The sequence below is a fragment of the Staurois parvus genome, unplaced genomic scaffold (assembly GCF_062004578.1).
Source record: "Staurois parvus isolate SC_StPar_1 unplaced genomic scaffold, SC_StPar_1.0 ptg000066l, whole genome shotgun sequence".
Taxonomy (NCBI): domain Eukaryota; kingdom Metazoa; phylum Chordata; class Amphibia; order Anura; family Ranidae; genus Staurois; species Staurois parvus.
The window spans coordinates 744,674-763,816 of NW_028317862.1; the positions used below are offsets into that span (position 1 = coordinate 744,674).

The window sequence follows — 19,143 nt, forward strand, 5'->3', positions numbered from 1 at the left end:
GTGACAGATGTTGATGTGCACTAGGATACTGTGAAAAATGTTGATATGCACTGGTACACTGTGATAGATATTGATGGGACACTGGTAGACTGTGACAGATGTTGATGGGACACTGGTACAGATGTTGATGTACACTTGTCACCAAGAGTGTACTACTCTTGGGAGGTGATCAGGGATTTTTTTTTTTACACTGTGATTGCTGTTACAGTGATGATCTTTATAACAGCATTTGTTTTGAACTGTCATGAACGACTTTCATTCATCACAGCTGTGCTGTGATTGGCCCAGGTACCATGTGATAGCTGTGGGCCAATCACAGCATGACTGAAGTAAGCACAGCTGTTCATAGTGAAATTCATTAATAAGAGTTTTACATTGTGATCATGTGATTGCATGATGATCACATAATCCCCTGGCTACTCAAAGTGGCCAGGTACTGGTAACAGAAATCCTCTGTGTTCAGTGGCCACAGTGGCCACAGGTGCAGAACACAGCAGTGCCCATGTGCCAGCCAACATATATTTATGTTGCTGAGCCTGGTTGTGCCGCCCGCCCACAGTAAAAGTACTTTGGCTGGGAAGGCAAGTGGTTAATAATTACCAGTTACATAAAGTTAAAGTGTAATAACCCATATGAAAGAAAAATATATTTGAAATATATTTTAAAATTATTCTTCCCAAATATATTGACATATATTTGAAATGCTACAATTTTGGCCATATTCAATATATTTCAAAATATATATATATATATATATATATATATATATATATATATATACTGTATGTTGAAATGCATTTTTATTACAAAATATATGAAGAATATTTTTAAAAATACATTTCAAATATACTGTAGTATGTCTTTAAAAATACAAATCTACATTTTTGGAATGCATTTACAAATATATGTAAAAATATATGTTAAAATGACTTTTTTATATGTTCTTAAAAATCAAAAAAGTATATTTTTAAAATAATATATTTTTAAAAATATATATTTTTGTAAATATATTCTTCATATACATTTGTAAATGCATTCCAAAAATGTAGAATTGTATTTTTAAAGACATACAGTATATTTGAAATTTATTTTTAAAAATATTTTTCATATATTTTGTAATAAAAATGCATTTCAACATACTATATATATATATATATATATATATATATATATATATACAGTGAAGGAAATAAGTATTTGATCCCCTGCTGATTTTGAATGTTTGCCCACTCACAAAGAAATAATCAGTCTAAAAATTGAATGGTAGGTGTATTGTAACACTAAGAGACAGAATAGCAACAAAAAATTCTAAAGAAATGCATGTCTAGCAAATTATGCACTGATTTGCATGTTCATGAGGGAAATTAGTATTTGATTCCCTATCATTCCGCAGGATTTTTGGATACCAGGTGTCATTCACACAGGTAAAAAGCTGAGATTAGAAGCAGTCTCTTAAAGGGAATGCTGCTAATCTCATTTTGTTACCTGTATAAAAAGACACCTGTCCACAGGAGCAATCAAACAACCAGATTCCAAACTCTCCACCATGGCAAAAACCAAAGAGCTGTCCAAGGATGTCAGGGACAAGATTGTAGACCTACACAAGGCTGGACTGGGCTACCAAACTATCGCCAGGCAGCTTGGTGAGAAGGTGACAACAGTTGGTGCAATCATTCGCAAATGGAAGAAACACAAAACAACTGTCAGTCTCCCTAGGTCTGGTGCACCATGCAAGATCTCACCTCTTGGAGTGTCAATGATTATGAGAACAGTGAGGAATCATCCCAGAACTATACATGAGGATCTTGTCAATGATCTCTAGGCAGCTGGAACCAGAGTCACCAAGAAAACAATTGGTAACACACTATGCCGACAAGGACTGAAATCCTGCAGTTCCCGCAAGGTCCTTCTGCTCAAGAAAGCACATGTCCAAGCCCGTCTGAAGTTTGCCACTGAACATCTGAATGATGCAGAGGAGGACTGGTTGAAAGTGTTGTGGTCAGATGGGACCAAAATCGAGCTCTTTGGCATCAACTCAACTCGCTGTGTTTGGAGGAGGAGGAATTCTGCCTATGACCCCAAGAACACCATCCCAACTGTCAAACATGGTGGTGGAAACATTCTGCTTTTGGGGTGTTTTTCTGCTAAGGGGACAGGACAACTGCACCGCATCAAAGGGACGATGGACGGGGCAATGTACCATCAAATCTTGGGTGAGAACCTTCTTCCCTCAGCCAGGGCATTCAAAAAGGGTCGTGGATGGGTGTTCCAGCATGATAATAACCCAAGGCAACAAAGGAGTGGCTGAAGGAGAAGCACATTAAGGTCCTGGAGTGGCCTAGCCAGTCTCCAGACCTTAATCCGATTGAAAATCTGTGGAGGAAGCTGAAAGTTCAAGTTGCCAAACGTCAACCACCAAACCGTAATGACTTGGAGAGGATCTGCCAAGAGGAGTGGGCCAAAATCCCTCCTGAGATGTGTGCAAACCTGGTGGCCAACTACAAGAAACGTCTGACCTCTGTGAATGCCAACAAGGGATTTGTCACCAAGTACTAAGTCATGTGTTGTGAAGGCGATCAAATACTTATTTCCCTCATGAACATGCAAATCAGTGCATCATTTGTTAGACACTCATTTCTTTAAAATTTTTTGTTGCTATTCTGCCTTTTAGTGTTACAATACACCTACCATTCGATTTTTAGACTGGTCATTTCTTTGTGAGTGGGCAAACATTCAAAATCAGCAGGGGATCAAATTCTTATTTCCTTCACTGTGTGTATATATATATATATATATATATATATATATATATATAAAATATATATTTTTCTTCCATGTGGGAAATAATGTTATAATTTTCATTGCTAAATTACGTTGAGGTTTAGGGAGCAGTACCGGATGGTAGTCTCTTCTGTCATTTGGTTGCAGATTCTATGTTCGCAATAAAATACTATGCCTCTGTGATAGTAGTAACATTTTTAGGTATTAACAAGTGTGTGTGTATATGTATATAAACATATCATATACAGACTCATCATTTATATAAAATAAAAGTATAGATGCATCACACTAAATATACATTTTTGCTCTTGTTGCTGTGGGGTTGATTTACTAGAACTGGAGAGTCCAAATTTCTGCCTGGAATCCAATCAGCTTCCAGGTTTTTTTGTCAAAGCTTAATTGAACAAGCTGGAGTTAGAAGCTGATTGGCTGCCATGCACAGCTGCACCAGATTTTGCACTCTCCAGTTTTAGTATATCAACCCCCATGTGTCTATGGTACTTGTGTTCTCTATCAAACCCAGATTGAAGCTAATCGCCAGGAAATAGTTTCCATAGCAATATTAAAGCTCAGAAAAGCCCCTGAACTTCCTCTTTGCTCCTGGTGGCCTTTAGGTAGCTCCCACTAGACGGCCAGGGAGACTGGCTGCATCTTATCAAATACTTCCCTCTGTAGATTACGATACAGGAATCTCTTCCATGGGAAGACTTGCAGGGAGCTTTTAAAGGATATTCTAACAAGGCAGAGTTTCTTACTGTTATCTTTTTTGACTGTTTTCAAAGTAAAATGCATGCTTGTTTGCATGTTTTTAATAACCCCTAAAGCCTTACAGGAAACAGCCATGATAATCTGTGTGACCTCACTAGAATAAAGTTGGTTCATTAAAAAAAAATTGTCACCATAATAAATATACAGCCCCATAGGGATTTACAACCAGTGTTATATGATAAAGTATAGTAATGTGTATTTATATATTTATTTATTTATATATAATACTATAGTATTATATAATTTATATAATACAAAATATTATATAATGTATGTGTTTATATATATATATGTGTAATTATATAATTAAATATAAAATGTATAAGAAATTATTTCAGAAATCTTCTACGGTACTTTGCTAAAAGAGTAGTATGTGAATTTTCACTTTGCAAAGCAAATTTTAATGAACATGGGGAACCGGTGTCTATTTAAACGCCCAATTATGTGCAAGGAAAGCTAAAATAAAAATGATTTTTGTGTGCACATGACTAGGCATTCAAAGTGAACACAATTGCAGTCTATTATCTAACAAAGTGAACAGGCTCTACTCATTTAGTAAATCACTACCATTGTGTCAGGTTCCCCTCCTGCACCGTCCTCACAAACCATAACAGTAAAATCGTTCAAAATCAAAATGCATCTTTGCGCTCAGAATAAATAATATATAAAAAGCAGCTGACACAGAAATGGATACAATCCCTCAACATAATAAACAGCAAATAAGGTGCAGCGTTGGATAGTGTGAAAAAAAGAAATTAATTCATGGAAAAAAACATGCTAAGCAGTGTGTAAAGTCCATCAACAGAAAGTCCACAACAGCCACATTCAGTGCATTGAAAAAGGGAGAAAGATGACACCTCTATAATATTCATGAGAAACAACAAACATTACCAGAGCTATTGGACTATTTTATTAGAAAAGCCAAAAGCGCTTTAAGTGTTAACCCCACACAACTGTCCAGTTTATGGTGCAGAGATAGTCTCCTTGGCTCCACTCCAACTCTGTAACACCGCCAATGAGTCCTTCTCCACGCTGCGGTAAACCACGCCGAACCCCTCAGGGATCAGGCCTAAAATGGAGGAGAGTAGGATTTTCCACAAAGATGTTCCCTGACTTGTTAGTGAAAGGAACAAAAATCCAGTTAAAACAGTTAAAAAATCCCAGTAAAATCATTCCACTGTTAGAACAACTGAGATATACTGTAACTATAGAGAACACTATTAAATTTGAGCCCCATCAGATTCCACTTGAAGGCGGCACAGTTTGCAAAATTCCAAAATGAATGTTTTTAGCCTTTTGCAATGGGAAATTATGTAAGTCCAGTTTTAATTTATTTTACAATATGTAGCACTTGAGTGGATTGGTACCTATGAGCTATTCAACCAACTGGTTCCAAGGTGGTCTCCAAATGGTTTGTTTCACACAGGCTTCAGCTTTAATAAGAGAAGTGAACAGCAAGCTTTGACAAAGCATTTTCAGAGCTTTTGGTAAGCTTTCTTGAAGCTTTTAAAGTATCTGCTCCAGTTTGTAAATATTGAACGCAGATCCTAATAGGAGTGCTGATTGCCACTTTACACAAGCTGCTAGCAGGCTTTCAACAAGCTTCAAGAAGTTCTGAAGCCTGTTAGCAGCTTCTTTAAAGTGGTAATCAGCACTCCCGTTAGTATCTGTTTTCAGCATTTACAAACTGGAGCTGAATACAAACTGAACAGCTCAGCTATGAGGAAAGATTAGAGGAACTGAATTTATTCTGTCTTGAGAAGAGGATATTAAGGGGGGATATGATCAACATGTATAAATACATCAGTGGTTTATATAGTAAACTCAGTGTAGAGTTATTCACCCTGAGGTCATCACAGAGGACAAGGGGGCACTCTTTACATCTGGAGGAAAAGAGATTTAATCTCCAAATACGGAAAGGTTTCTTCACAGTAAGAGCTGTGAAAAGGTAGAATAGACTCCCTCAAGAGTTGGTTCTGGCCAGCTCAGTGGATTGATTTAAAAAAGGCCTGAATTCATTCTTTGATATACAGGAGATAACTGGATACTAACATTTATAAGTAAAATTGATCCAAGGAATATCCGATTGCCTCTTGGGGGATCAGAAAGGAATTTTTCCCCTGCAGGAGCAAGTTGGATCATGCTTTTCTGGGATTTTTGCCTCCCTCTGGATTTACTGTGAGTACAGGATTATAATTTTTTTTATGGCTGAACTGGATGGACTTTAGTCTTTTTTCAGCCAAACTAACTATGTAACTATGTCTCATAAGTTTTTTACCTAAATTATGACTGATCTTACTCTTTACAACTCTTACAATCCTCCTATCCCCACAGAGCACCTTTCAGGTTCTTCACTGTCCTCCATCCATTGAAGCTCACTGCTCAGAGCTTTCTTTCAGTGGTATTTGACCTGTGTGCTTTTTATTTTTTCTGCTATAAACAAAAAAAGACCAAAAAATGTTGAAAAAAAAACTATATTTTTTTACTTTTTGCTAAAAAATTATATAGTAAACTTAAAGTTAGTCATAAATTTAGGCCAAAATGTATTCTGCTACATTTTTTGGTAAAAAATCCCAGTAAGTGTATATTGATTGCTTTGTGCGAACGTTATAGTATATTCAAACTATGGTATAGATACTTCAATTTACGCCTTTTTTTGCAACACAGCACTGCACTAGTTTAACTAACAACTACGCAGTCATGCAATGCTGTACATAACTGAAATTTCTGTCCTTTTTTTCCACACAAATAGAGCTTTCTTTTGGTGGTATTTGAGCACCTGTGTGCTTTTTATTTTTCACGCTATAAATGAAAAAAACTGAAAATTTTGAAAATAAACAATATTTTCTAATTTCTGTCATTAAAAATATCCAAAAACTCAAATTTCGGCATAAATTTCGGCATAAATATATTCTGCTACATGTTTGTGGTAAAAAAAATTCCAATATGTGTATATTGATTGCTTTCTGTGAAAGTTATAGCATCTACAAACTATGGTATAAATAATAGATTTTACACAGCTTTTACTTTCTGACTGCCCATCACATTTCTTGAGGTGTTAAAATACCAGGATAGTACAAACACCACCAAATTACCCCTTTTCAGAAAGTAGATACCCTAAGCTATCTGCTGAGAGGCATATTGAGTCCATGGAAGATTTTTTTTTTTTTTTGGAAAATGACAAAAATGTTTTTTTTACACAAAGTTGTCATTTAAATGATATATTTCTCACACAAGCCATGGGTATATGTGGAATTACACCCCAAAATACATTCTGCTACTTCTACCGAGTATGGGGATACCACATGTGTGAGACTGTTTGGGAGCCTAGCCACATACAGGAGCCTGAAATCGAATGACCACTTTGAAAGCCTGAAGGTGTGTATCTTCCTCATTTCACTTCCTCACTGCCTATCACAGTTTCGGAAACCCTGAAATGCCAGGATAGCACCAATCCCCCCCTCAAATGACCCCTTTTTGGAAAGTAGACACCCCAAAGAATTTAAAAAGAGGCATGGTGAGTAATTTGAAGATCTCGTTTTTTCTCACAAGGTTTTAAAATATAAAAAAAGAAAAGAAAAAATATGTTTTTGTTTTCTTTCTTCATTTTCCAAAAACTTGTGGCTACAAACGAGATGCAAAATACCATGCTTCTTATCAAATTCATTGGGGTGTCTACTTCCCAAAATGGGTCATTTGGGGGGTTTGGTGCTATCCTGACCAAATATACTCCAAAACTATGGCAAACCGGATTTTTTACACCACAGCGGATGTGCAACGGACCAATGTGAAGACATACATAGACATAGGGAAGCATTTTTCTTTTTTTTTTTTTTTTTTTAATGCAAAAGCACTTCAAAAACTCAGTGTGAAAGCAACCTTACATAGACTGGTCTCCACTATGTAATCCATAACCTTCTTATAAAAAAACAAGCTATATTATATCAAAAACACCTTTTACAATGTTGAAAAGAAACAGACAGACTCCATATTTCTTGGCATGCACATGAAAGCAAATATAATATACAATATAAAAAAGAGCAATGGATGCACCACATATTTTGTAGATGTACAATACAAAGCAAAGACTGCAGAAAATAACATTTTGTGTTTGTGTGTGTGTGTTTTTGTTTTTTTTTTTTAAAGCAATTGTAAAGGTTCCTTTTTTTTTGGAAAATAACAAACATGCTATACTTACCTACTGTGTACAGTGGTTTTGCACAGAGCAGCCTGGATCCTCCTCTTCTCGGGTCCTCCGCAGGCTCTCCTGTCTTCTCCTGTCTGTCAGGTACCCCCACAGCAAACAGCTTGCTATGGAGGCACCCGCTGCTCCGTGTGTTCATTCACACATGGAGCCATGGCTTGGCCCACCCCTCTCTCTCCTCATTGGCTGATTGGCTGTGATTGACAGCAGCGGGAGCCAATGGCTTCCGCTTGCTTTCTTAGCCAATGCGGAGGCAGAGACCCGGGACAACTGGGGCTGTTGCTCACTTCGCTGGATCGCGATGAGGTTTAGGTAAGTATTGAGGGGGACTGGGGGCACTGCTGCATACAGAAGGTTTTTTACCTTCATGTATAGAATGCATGAAGGTAAAAAACCTTGAGCCTTTATAACCACTTTAAGGAACTGTCAGAAAAAGAAAAAGTATTAAAAAGTATTTTGCGTTTTCCAGTGGATTGCTGCCTTAATCACATTTGGTTCTTGTTTCTTTTAAAGTTATTGGTATTAGTATAACTAGTGCATATGGATTAAAGAGTATTGTTTATGTGCTTACTTAATGAACTGATTTTTATGACCCTCATTTGGTTAAAGGGTATCTAAATTTGAAAGCAAAATTTAACAAATTGCAACTTGAAGATATAGTAAATGATCAACTTAAAAAAGAAAACGTTATACTTATCTGCTTTGTGCAGTGGTTTTGCAAGGAGCAGCCCCTCTCCTTCTCTTGTCGGGTCCACAGCTGGAGTTACTAGCTCCTTCCCCTGTGAATACCTCCATAGCAAGCCACTCACTATGGGGGGCACTCTTGCATGCTTGCCCCTGAGCTGGCTCTGTGTGTCTAAAGAAATACAGGGCAGGGCTCGAACCCCCCCCCCCCTTCTTCACTGGCTGTGGTTGAGCCAATGGCTCCCACTGCTGTGTCTTGCACATCTCTGGATTCGAGATTGGGCTCAGGTAAATATAGGGGGGAGTGCATAAGAAAGGTTTTTTACCTTAATGCAGGGAATGCATTAAGGTAAAAAACCTTCAGTCTTTAGAAGCACTTTAACAGTCCTTAGATGAAGTGGCTACATTTGAGGGTTTTTTCAGGATTTTTTTTATTATGGCTTTATTCTCACTAGTGCTTGTCATGCAACTTGTCATGCAGCTTTGGACATATAGGGGTTTATTTACTAAACCTGGTTGACTCAGAATCCTGGGCACCTGTGCATGGTAGCCAATCAGCTTCTAACCTTAGCATGTTCAGTTAAGCTTCAGCAATAAAACCTGGAAGCTGATTGGTTTTTATGCAGAAGTGGACAAGATTCTGAGTCAACCAGGTTTAGTAAATAAACCCCATAAAGTCACATGAAAAGTTGCAGTCCATTGATTTAACCACTTGCCGTCCGGCCTATAGTCAAATGATGACCAGGCGAACATCTCGTCCCTACGGGAGGGTGTCAAAAGAAGTCCTTCCCGGATTGCGCTTTACACGTACCTGCAGGGCCGCGCTGTGGCGAGATCTGACACGGCCGATCACAGATCTGTGTACCGACCCCTTTGCCAGTACCATGTGACCTGCTGTGACCAATCACAGCAGGTCACATGACAGTTGTATACAATGGATAGTTTCTTTTCATGCCATCAATTGTATACAAGTGTGTCTAGCTGTGAACGGTCACAGTGATCACATGCACAGGCAGGGCCAATCACAGCCCTTCTGTGTCATGTGATTAGCCGTGGCCAATCACAGCTAATCACAACAAAAGAAACCTGAATGAATCTATTTCATTCAGTTAAATGCTTGCTTATAGCAAAGAAATTCTTTGCTATAAGCAATCAAATTGTTTAAAAAAAAATAAAATACAAATACTGTTCACTTCCCCAAAGTAGTACAATGTTACTATGGTAACTATTGTAAGTGAGAGGTAACACTGGCTTTGATGTTTGCCTGGATTTGTACAGTTGCTAGCATGTTTTCTGTTTTAAATTGTTATTAAATTAGAACTATAAGTAAAACATTTTTTTTACATTTTGGATGGACTAAAGGAGGGTTATAACCCTTGTCAGTTTATTTTTTGACCTCCTGTCACATAGTGAAAACAGGAAATGAGAGATAATCCCTGCAAATTAAGGGAATTCCTTGGGGATCCTCAGGTCACTAGAACTAGGGTCCCCATCTGAAAATTTCCACTCTATTACTTTCTTGGGGACAACCCAAAATTTGGGGTTTTCTTTACTTTCACTTTTGGATAATAATGATAAACAGGACAAACAGAGAGGGTGAATTTTAACGAGGCACAGACAGCAATAAAAACCGACAGGTGTTCTAATCCTTCTCCACTCTGTCCAAAAGTTTTGCCTTTAGTTATACTTTAAATTAATTGCAGAAGGTAGATTTCAGTCTACAAGCACCAGGGTGGTGGTGTAGGAACCTTGGGTGTGATCATAAAAAAAGAGAAGTAGAATGCCAAAAGAAAGACTAATGTAGTATTTTATAGATCCACTTTATTTATCATAACAAAGTTCCAGTGCATTTTGGCAGTCAGACATACCCCCTTTATTGGGACTGTGGTAAATAACAAAGCATTGTAAAACACAGTAAGCATAGTAAAACCTGACACTTCATTGATTCTTCTTTTGGCACTCTACTTCTTTTTCTTCTATGAACAATAGGAACCTAGCATATGCCCTAACCCCTTTTACACTCTATTCAAAGCTGAAAAAGGCTTTACTATAAATACATTTTAAAGTGGATGTAAACCTCAGACATAAAATATGAACAAAGCGCAATTCTCTATAGTGTGTACTTGTCTCGATCCAGAGCTTCTGTCTCCTGCTTCATTCTTCTGTTATCTGCATGAATCACTTCTGACAAGTTTTCCTGACACTAAGAGAAAAATGGTGACGGGGAGGGAGCTCCAGCAGCTTAGCAGCCTCAGCTTTGATCCTGTGAGCTGTGTGTGGGGGGGGGGGGTGTATCTTCCCTTCAATCAGCTATCAGAGCTTTCCTCACTGAGCGTGTAATTTCAGCTCTCTGTCTCCTTTTTTCTGAACTCTCAGACAAGTTTTATAAATTTGGAACTTTGAATGGATGTAGAGAAGAGAAGACTGCAGATAACGAGGTACAACTTATGTAAAAGGATTTGTTTCATCTCTGTGTACCACCTGGGGCCAGTCACTTTACTGGGTATACTGTATGTAAGGATTTACAACCACTTTAAATACTTTGAACAAGTGATAATGTGATTTAGTCAGTGCATTGTCAGTTAATGGAAGCTAACCATATAGAAATATACCTGCTATAAGTTACTGATTGTAAGCTGAAAGGGGGGATCATGGTTAAGTTTGGATGTCAGGGAGGTCAGTTATGAGCACTGGTTGGGAGTTTAGGAAAGCAGAACTGCAGCCTTAGCATCAGGGTCTGGATGGCATACTGTATACAGAATATTACCACACCGAGTAGTAGAACATGGGTCTGGACATGAAGTTAATGCTTTTTATACCCAAAGGAACATTGGTTTTGGAGCCAGTCAGCCTAGCCGTGTTCCTGCTTGACTGCTCCCTGCTCAGTGCTCACTGTGGACTGGAGACATATTTTGAGACTTTTTTTGGCAAACATGCCAATGTTGCTGGATCATTATTTGTGTATGTTAATACTGCTTGGCTGTAGACCTGTGCTGCCTGTAACTGTCTCTTTACTATATGGAGAGTCTCTTTGTTGGATTGGGCTGTCTGCTGGATTGGTCTGTCTCTTTGCTGGATGGTGATGTCTCTTTGCTGTATTGGGCAGTGTTTTTGCTGAACTGTGATGTCTCTATGCTGGATTGACATGTCTCTTTGCTGGATGGGGATGTCTCTTTGCTGGATAGAGATGTATCTTTGCTGGATAGGGCTGTCTGTTTGCTGCGTGGGGGTGTGTCTTTGCTGGATTGGTGCTGTCTCTTTGCTATATGGAGATGTCTCTTTGCTGGATGAAGATATTTATTTGTTGGATTGGGATGTCTCTTTGTTGGATTGGGGCTTTCTCTTTGCTATATGGGAATCCCTCATTGTTGGATGGCAATGTATTTTTGCTGGATAGGGCTGTCTGTTTACTGGATGGGGAAGTCTCTTTGCTGTATAGAGATGTCTTTTTGCTGGATAAGGATGCCTCTTTGCTGGATTGGACTGTCCTTTTACTGGATTGGGGCTGTATCTTTGATATATGGAGATGTCTCTTTGCTGGAAGGGGATGTCTCCTTGCTGGATTGGGATGTCTCTTTGCTGGATCAGGGTTGTCTCTTTGCTATATGGAAATGTCTCTTTGCTGGATGGCGATGTCTCTTTTCTGGATTGGGCTGCCTATTTCCTGGATTGGGCTATTAGCTGGATGGGGATGTCTCTGCTGGGTTGAGCTGTCTGTTTGCTGGATAGGGATGATACTCTTTTTACTGGATTGGGCTGTGTGTTTACTGTATTGGGCTGTCTCTTTGCTGGATTGGAATGTCTCTTTGCTGTATGGGGATGTCTCTCTGCTGAATATATGGGGATGTTTCTTTGCTGGGTCGGGCTATCTATTTGCTCAATATATGGGAATGCCTCTTTGCTGGGTTGGGCTGATTCTTTGCTGAATATATGGAGATGTCTCTATGCTGGATTGAGCCATCGCCTTGCTGGATTGGGCCATCTCTTTGCTGAATATATGGAAATGTCTCCTTGCTGGATTGGGCCATATCTTTGCTGAATATATTAGGATGTCTATTTGCTGGATTGGGCCATCTCTTTGCTGAATGTTCCCCAGTGGACCATCAACATCTGTCGGTGTCCCTAATGGACCATCAACATCTGTCAGTGTCCCTAGAGCGCCATCAACATCTGTCGGTGTCTCTAGTGGACCATCAACATCTGTAGGTGCTCCTAGAGGGTTGTCAACATCCGCCAGTGTCCCTAATGGACCGTCAACATGTTGGTGTCCGTAGAGGGCTGTCAGCATCTTTCCATCCTTAGTGGACTGTCAACATCTGTCAGTGTCCCTAGACAGCTGTCAACATCTGTTGGTGTCCCTCGTGAACCATCAACATCCATTGCCGTCCCTAGTGGACCTTCAACATCTGTCGGTGTTCCTAGTAGACCATTAGCATCTGTTGAGATTTTTTACAGTGGAGTTACCCTCTATAATCATAGCAGACATTAACCCTGGATTAGGGTCTGGTATGGATAGTTTAGTTTTGCTGCTGAGTTACCCTTTATATTCATATGAGACCCTATTCCTGGATGAGGGCCTGTTATAATATGAAAGAGGAATTCTACACGGCTTGTTATTTTTGACACAGCCTTCCCTTTTATAATCATAGCAGACCCTAATTCTGCATGAGGGTCTGGTATGGATAGAAAAAGGGGAACCCCACACTTTAGTTGGTGGATGAGGGGCTGTTATGATATTAAAGGGGGGCACTACAGGGTTTTACAGTTTTTGCAACAGAGTTCCCTTTTATAAATTTAACTGACCCTAATCCTGGATGAAGGTCTGGCATGGATAGTTTAGTTTTGCGGCAGAGGTACCCTTTATATTCATATGAGACCTTTTTCCTGGATGAAGCTCTTTAATGATATTAAAGGGGGGACTCTACACAGCTTTTAATATTTGCCACAGTGTTCCCTTAAATAGTCATATGACGATATAATTCTGGATAAGGGTCTGGTATGGATATTAAAGGGGAACCCCAAACTTTAGTATTACAGCGAACGTACTCTTTATAATCATAGCAGACATTAGTCCTAGATGAGGATCTGCTATGAATAGTAAAGGGGAATCCCACATTTTAGGTTTGCAGTGAACGTACCCTTTATAATCATAGCAGACATTAATCATGAATGAGAGTCTTGTATGAATATTAAAGAGGTTGTAAACCTCAGACATATAATATGAGCAAAGCATATTCCTCTATAGCAGGGGTCTCCACACTTTCTAAATATAGGGCCAGTTTACTGTCCATTAGACTTTCGGGGGCCAGACTGTAGCAATTGGGAGTAGAAAATATCCTGGCATCAGTGGGAGTAAACAACACATCTTTAGTATTAGGGGGAGGAATAGTGCCCCTTCATTGGTATAAGTGGGAAGAATAGTGCCCAATTGTTGGTGTCAGCAGGAGGAATAGTGCCAAGTTGTGTCAGTGGGAGGAATAGTGCCTCATCAATTTAAGGAATAGTGTCCTATTGTTGGTGTCATTTGGGGGAAAATAGTGCCCCTTCACTGATGTCTGTGACAGGAATAGTGCCCCATCATTGGTGGTGGAAGAATAGTGTCCTATTGTTGGTGTCAGTGGGGGGAAATATTGCCCCATCAACGGTGTCAGTGGGAGGAATAGTGCCCCATTGTTGGTATCAGTGAGAGGAATAGTGCCCTACTGTTGGTGTCAGTGGGGGGAAATAGTGCCCCATCAATGGTGCCAGCTGGAGGAATGGTGCCCCATCACTGGTGTCAGTTTGAGGAATAGTGTCCTATTGTTGGTGTCATTGTGGGGGAAATAGTGCCCCATCATTGGTGTCGGTGACAGGAATAGTGCCCCCTCATTGTTGTCAGTGGGAGGAATAGTGTCCTATTGTTGGTGTCAGTGGGGGGAAATAGTGCCCCATCAATGATGTCAGTGGGAGGAATAGTTTCCCATTGTTGGTGTCAGTGGGAGGAATAGTGCCCCATCGTTGGTGACGATGAGAGAAATTGTGCCTCATTGTTGACGTCAGTAGCATTAATTATGCCCCGTTGTTGGTGGGAGGAAAGGAATAGTTTCTTGTATCAGTGGGAGGAAAAATGCTACAAGGGCCGGATAAAGGCAAGCAAAGGGCCAAATGTGGCCCCTGGGCCGCAGTTTGGAGACAACTGCTCTATAGTGTTTACTTTTCTGAATTAAGAGCACTAAGTGTCATTTCTGTCTGCAGCTTTCTTCCTCTGCTATCACTTCTGAGAAGTTTTCCTGACACCAAGAGAAAAATAGTGACAGGGTAGGGAGTTTCAGCTAATTGATAGCCTCAGGTCTGTTCCTGTGAGCAGTGTGGAGGGGGCGATGTGTCCCTTACCTCCAATCAGTTCTCAAAACTCTCCTCACTGAACACTTCAGAGTATAACATTAGCTCCCCACCCCCTTTTTTCTGAACTCTCCCACAAGCTTTAAAAATTCAGCACTTTGAACAGATGTAGAGAGAAGACTGCAGATAGACAGATAAAACTTATGTAGGAGGATCTGTGTATCACCTGAGGCCAGTCACCTCACTGGGTATATGCAAGGGTTTACAAACACTTTAAGGAGAACCCCACACTTTATTTTGCAGTAGATATTAGGCTGCATTCACACCTAGGGATTTGGAATTGTGGACACAAGGCTGCCCATGTTTCTAAATTTCGCAACAATGTGCTGAACACATATTTGGGTGCTATTCATTCTTAATGGCACCACAAACATGATGCAATTTTGTGACTGTCATATAACAACAACATGCGGCAATTGTGAAAAAATATGCGTAAAATATTACATGGCGCTTATTGCCCAAAATGGTGCAGGAACTTCTTCGGTGCGACATGCTCATAGGACAGCCCATTCAAATGAATGGACTGCCCTATCCACAACACACTGAAATGTGTGCCAATCCAGCCAAAAGATTGAGAGCAAGAATGTGCATTCTAGCTACACGAAGTGCGAATGGGGCCTTAGAGGCAAGGGATCACTACCATACTATAATCATTTAAAACACAAAGGTGTGGTGCTACGGATAATCATAAAACATAAAAAAAATTGTGAAATAAAAGTCCAATAATGTCCGGTATAAATAAAAATAAATGCCTCTGTAATATTATTATTATTATACAGGATTTATATAGCGCCAACAGTTTGCTCAGCGCTTTACAATATAACGGGAGACAATACAGCAACAATACAGTTCAATACAAGAGGGATAGGAGGGCCCTGCTCCTTGGAGCTTACAATCTAGGAGAAATATGTGGATATCATATAAATTCCAAAGAAAATTCAAATAGACTGGGAGAGTCCACCATCACCAACTCCCCAAAAAATGCTGCCTCTTACCAGACTGAAGTGACCCCTCAATTAAGTACGGGTCAAAAGAGCACAGTACAGATTCCAAACATAGATAATGAACCCGAACACTTTTTGGCTCCAAAGGAACAAACTGACTCCCAGGTGTTGAATGAAGGAAAACGCCTGCTGGAATACTTTCAAAAGATTCTCATATCAAGACATTGACTCCCAACTGATAATCCAAGAATGAAGCCAGAGATAAACCTGTGAAAATGAATTATACTCAAAGAGGACAATATCATTCAAAAAGCAAGAAAATCCTCATAGTGTAGTATATTCAAAAGGATTTATTGCCTTAAAACATAGTATTGAATGTAAATCAATGAAAAAGTTAAAACAACATGTCACCATATAACCATATGGTATGTTTCAAATCTATAAGATGGCTGCCATGTTTCGGTACGTGCTGACATCATGCGCTCTGGCTCCTCCCTTCATCATCAGTGACGTCTTCAGGGGTGTGGCCAGCATGCAGACTCGATGCCTGGATATAGGGAGGAGGGAGCCCAACTCCTCCCGTAATCTAATAGGAGTGTGTACCGGAACAGGAAGGAGGGTACATCATAAAACTAAACGAATGGGACACTTAACAGTAAAAAGATCGATCAACACTACAATAAAGTCCTCTGTATACACTACAGGTAAACATAAATGGAATTAATTATGCAAAAAATACATAATAAAAACGAACCCAGACGTAGCAATACTGGCCGTGGCTCCATCTTTTGTATGAAAAACATATAGCAACCTAACAATACAAAAACATTACAAAAACAAGAGGACATATTGCATTCCAAAAATAAATGAAATTAAAGGGTAACAAATAAGAATAAAAATTAAAAATACATATAACAATAAAAGATACAAATCATAAAAAACTATAAATAGCTCCCCAAAAATATATAAATAAAAAGAAAAGAATTAACCATTATTTATGAAAGCGTTAACATCCCATTCGATGTTAAGACCATAGCGCATATAAGATTTTAAAGTATAAATCATTTTTATTATGTATTTTTTGCATAATTAATTCCATTTCTGTTTACGTATAGTGTGTGTATACAGAGGAATTTATTCAATTTTTGTGTGCCATTTATATATTATAGTGCAGAAGTGTTAAATTATTGATTATACTTTAATCATTGCAGTCTTAGGGTTTGTTTACACTTGGGGGGGTTCGGTAAAACCTTGTGACCGAGTTGCAATTTTACCAATCAATTACTGTGCACATTCAACAAAAATCAGACATGTTCAAGTATGGTAAAATTTTTCTAGCTTCCCCCTCGTTTTTTTTTTTTTTTTTTGTCCAAATAGTTGGAATCGACTGTTGAAAGCACTATAGTATCGAACATATGATCAACCAATCATTCCTGGTATGGACATTTTCATATGATGTTCTTATCGTGTATATGAGCCTTTACATACAAGAGAAAAATATATAGCATCCTAAAACAGAATACATTGGAAAGAAATTCAATAGCATTTGAGATCAATAAACAAATGTAGGTTTTAATATCACTTAAAAAAAAAATATTTGTATCAGTTCATCTAGGATTCGTACATGTAACTATAAAAAAGGACATCAAATACTATACAAAAACTGAAATAATGATTTAAGTCTTAGGAAACACAACAGGCCAGTCAGTTCTCCTAGGTGGGGAGTTAATTTTAGTTCATATACAGCAAGTTTGTATCAAGTTCCACAGTGGAGCACATGTGTATGTATTCAATTAAATGTCACATTAGAGGTGATTGAGACAGTAGGCAGAGTCGCTGTTTGAGTGCGCCTCGTGTTATAAGGAACATGTGTTCTTGAAATGCTTGAAAGCCTCCTAACTTAGTTTTATTAAATAAACTTGTTAAAGTAGACCAAAAAAATGAATACAATAGATACGGTCGACCAGATGTAAAACAGCACATACTGCTTTGCAAATTTTAGGAGACATAGATCATATGTACAAAAATAGTGATTGGGGATTGAAGTTATAAAAACAATAAAAGCCCTTTGTATCTATACAAGTCATCTTGACATTGGCAATGATAAGTGTATATTTGTTACGTGACTTGATTGCAGAATACATTGCGTAGTAGAATTAATAAATACTCATATGTGGCTTGTACAAAACATGAAGTACCCTATAGTAATATTTAGTTGCATCAGCCTTTACCCTTAGATCATCCTAAATTCACTGGTTCACTGAATGTTTTCCAGATGGTTGCTAGTTAATGCTGATCTGTCTCCAAAGCCTCCAGCACTTGTTGCTCTACTCCAAATAGCTTGCTCTTGTTCCAGTTTATCTCATCAGTGTTCTGTTTGGATTGCGATCTGAAAACTGGAAAGGTTACTGCTTGTGCAAGTGGGAAATCATTTTGTATGGCCCCCTTATTTCAAATGGTCCCACTAGGGTCTCTAAAATCAGCGGTTAGGGGATGACCTAAACCTATTTACTTTTGGAATAATTTCCTTAATTTGGAGATATGTGATGGAATGAGACATGTGAATACCTTCTGTTCAAAGTATGCACTAATTCTTTGGAGGGCTTTTGGTTACTTCAATTCTTCCCCACCATACCCTTCTGGTATTACCAGGGGCGGACTGACAACTCATGGGGCCCCTGGGAAATAGGGGATCATGGGGCCCCTGTGTCCTTGCCCAAACTCAAAAAAGCCTATGAAAAAGGTACCAGGGGCATCTCATGGGGCCCCCTACTAACCCCAGGCCCTCATGCAGTGCCCGAGTTTCCAAATGGTCAGTCCGCCCCTGGGTATTACATTCTTGTTGGTTCTCAAGCCCTACTCCATAAAAGACATGGTTTCCTTATCCTGCACTGATGATGGCCAACAAACCTGAAACAGCTGTACGCACTGCAGTTTGGAATAAGTGACTCTATAATAGGCTGAAAACTATGTCCTAGTCGTTCTGGATGTACATTTAGCCATTGGGGTTAAAAGAAATTATTTGCCACACTTTGGCCACTTCCCTAAAATGAGTAATAATCCCATTATTTTTGGAATATTTGAATGAATGAGGTTGAATATGATCTGTTCTAAGAAGGCTCTACTGTTCTAAGTATAGGAATATTGAAAGGCTAAAGACTTCAATAGAGCCAGGTACTGTAGCTCTAGATCACATGGTCTGTAAATATTACATTGCTGTTTGGAGTTGCTGTTGGGACCTTTCGTTTATGTTTTGTTCTTTTCCATATAGTTTGTTCTGCAAAGTCTTCTTCATTAAAGGTGTTTTCTCCAAATCATAGATATGGTGTCTCTATCTCAACCCTCTAGAGCAGGGGTCTCCAAACTTTATAAACAAGGGGC

General features: G+C 39.0%; 1 protein-coding gene across 1 annotated transcript in view; it reads left to right on the forward strand.

Moving 5' to 3' along the window:
- Window positions 1–19,143, forward strand: part of DNM3 (dynamin 3) — a 421,129-nt gene that overhangs the window by 314,312 nt on the left and 87,674 nt on the right. The gene's annotated exons all lie outside the window — the stretch shown is intronic.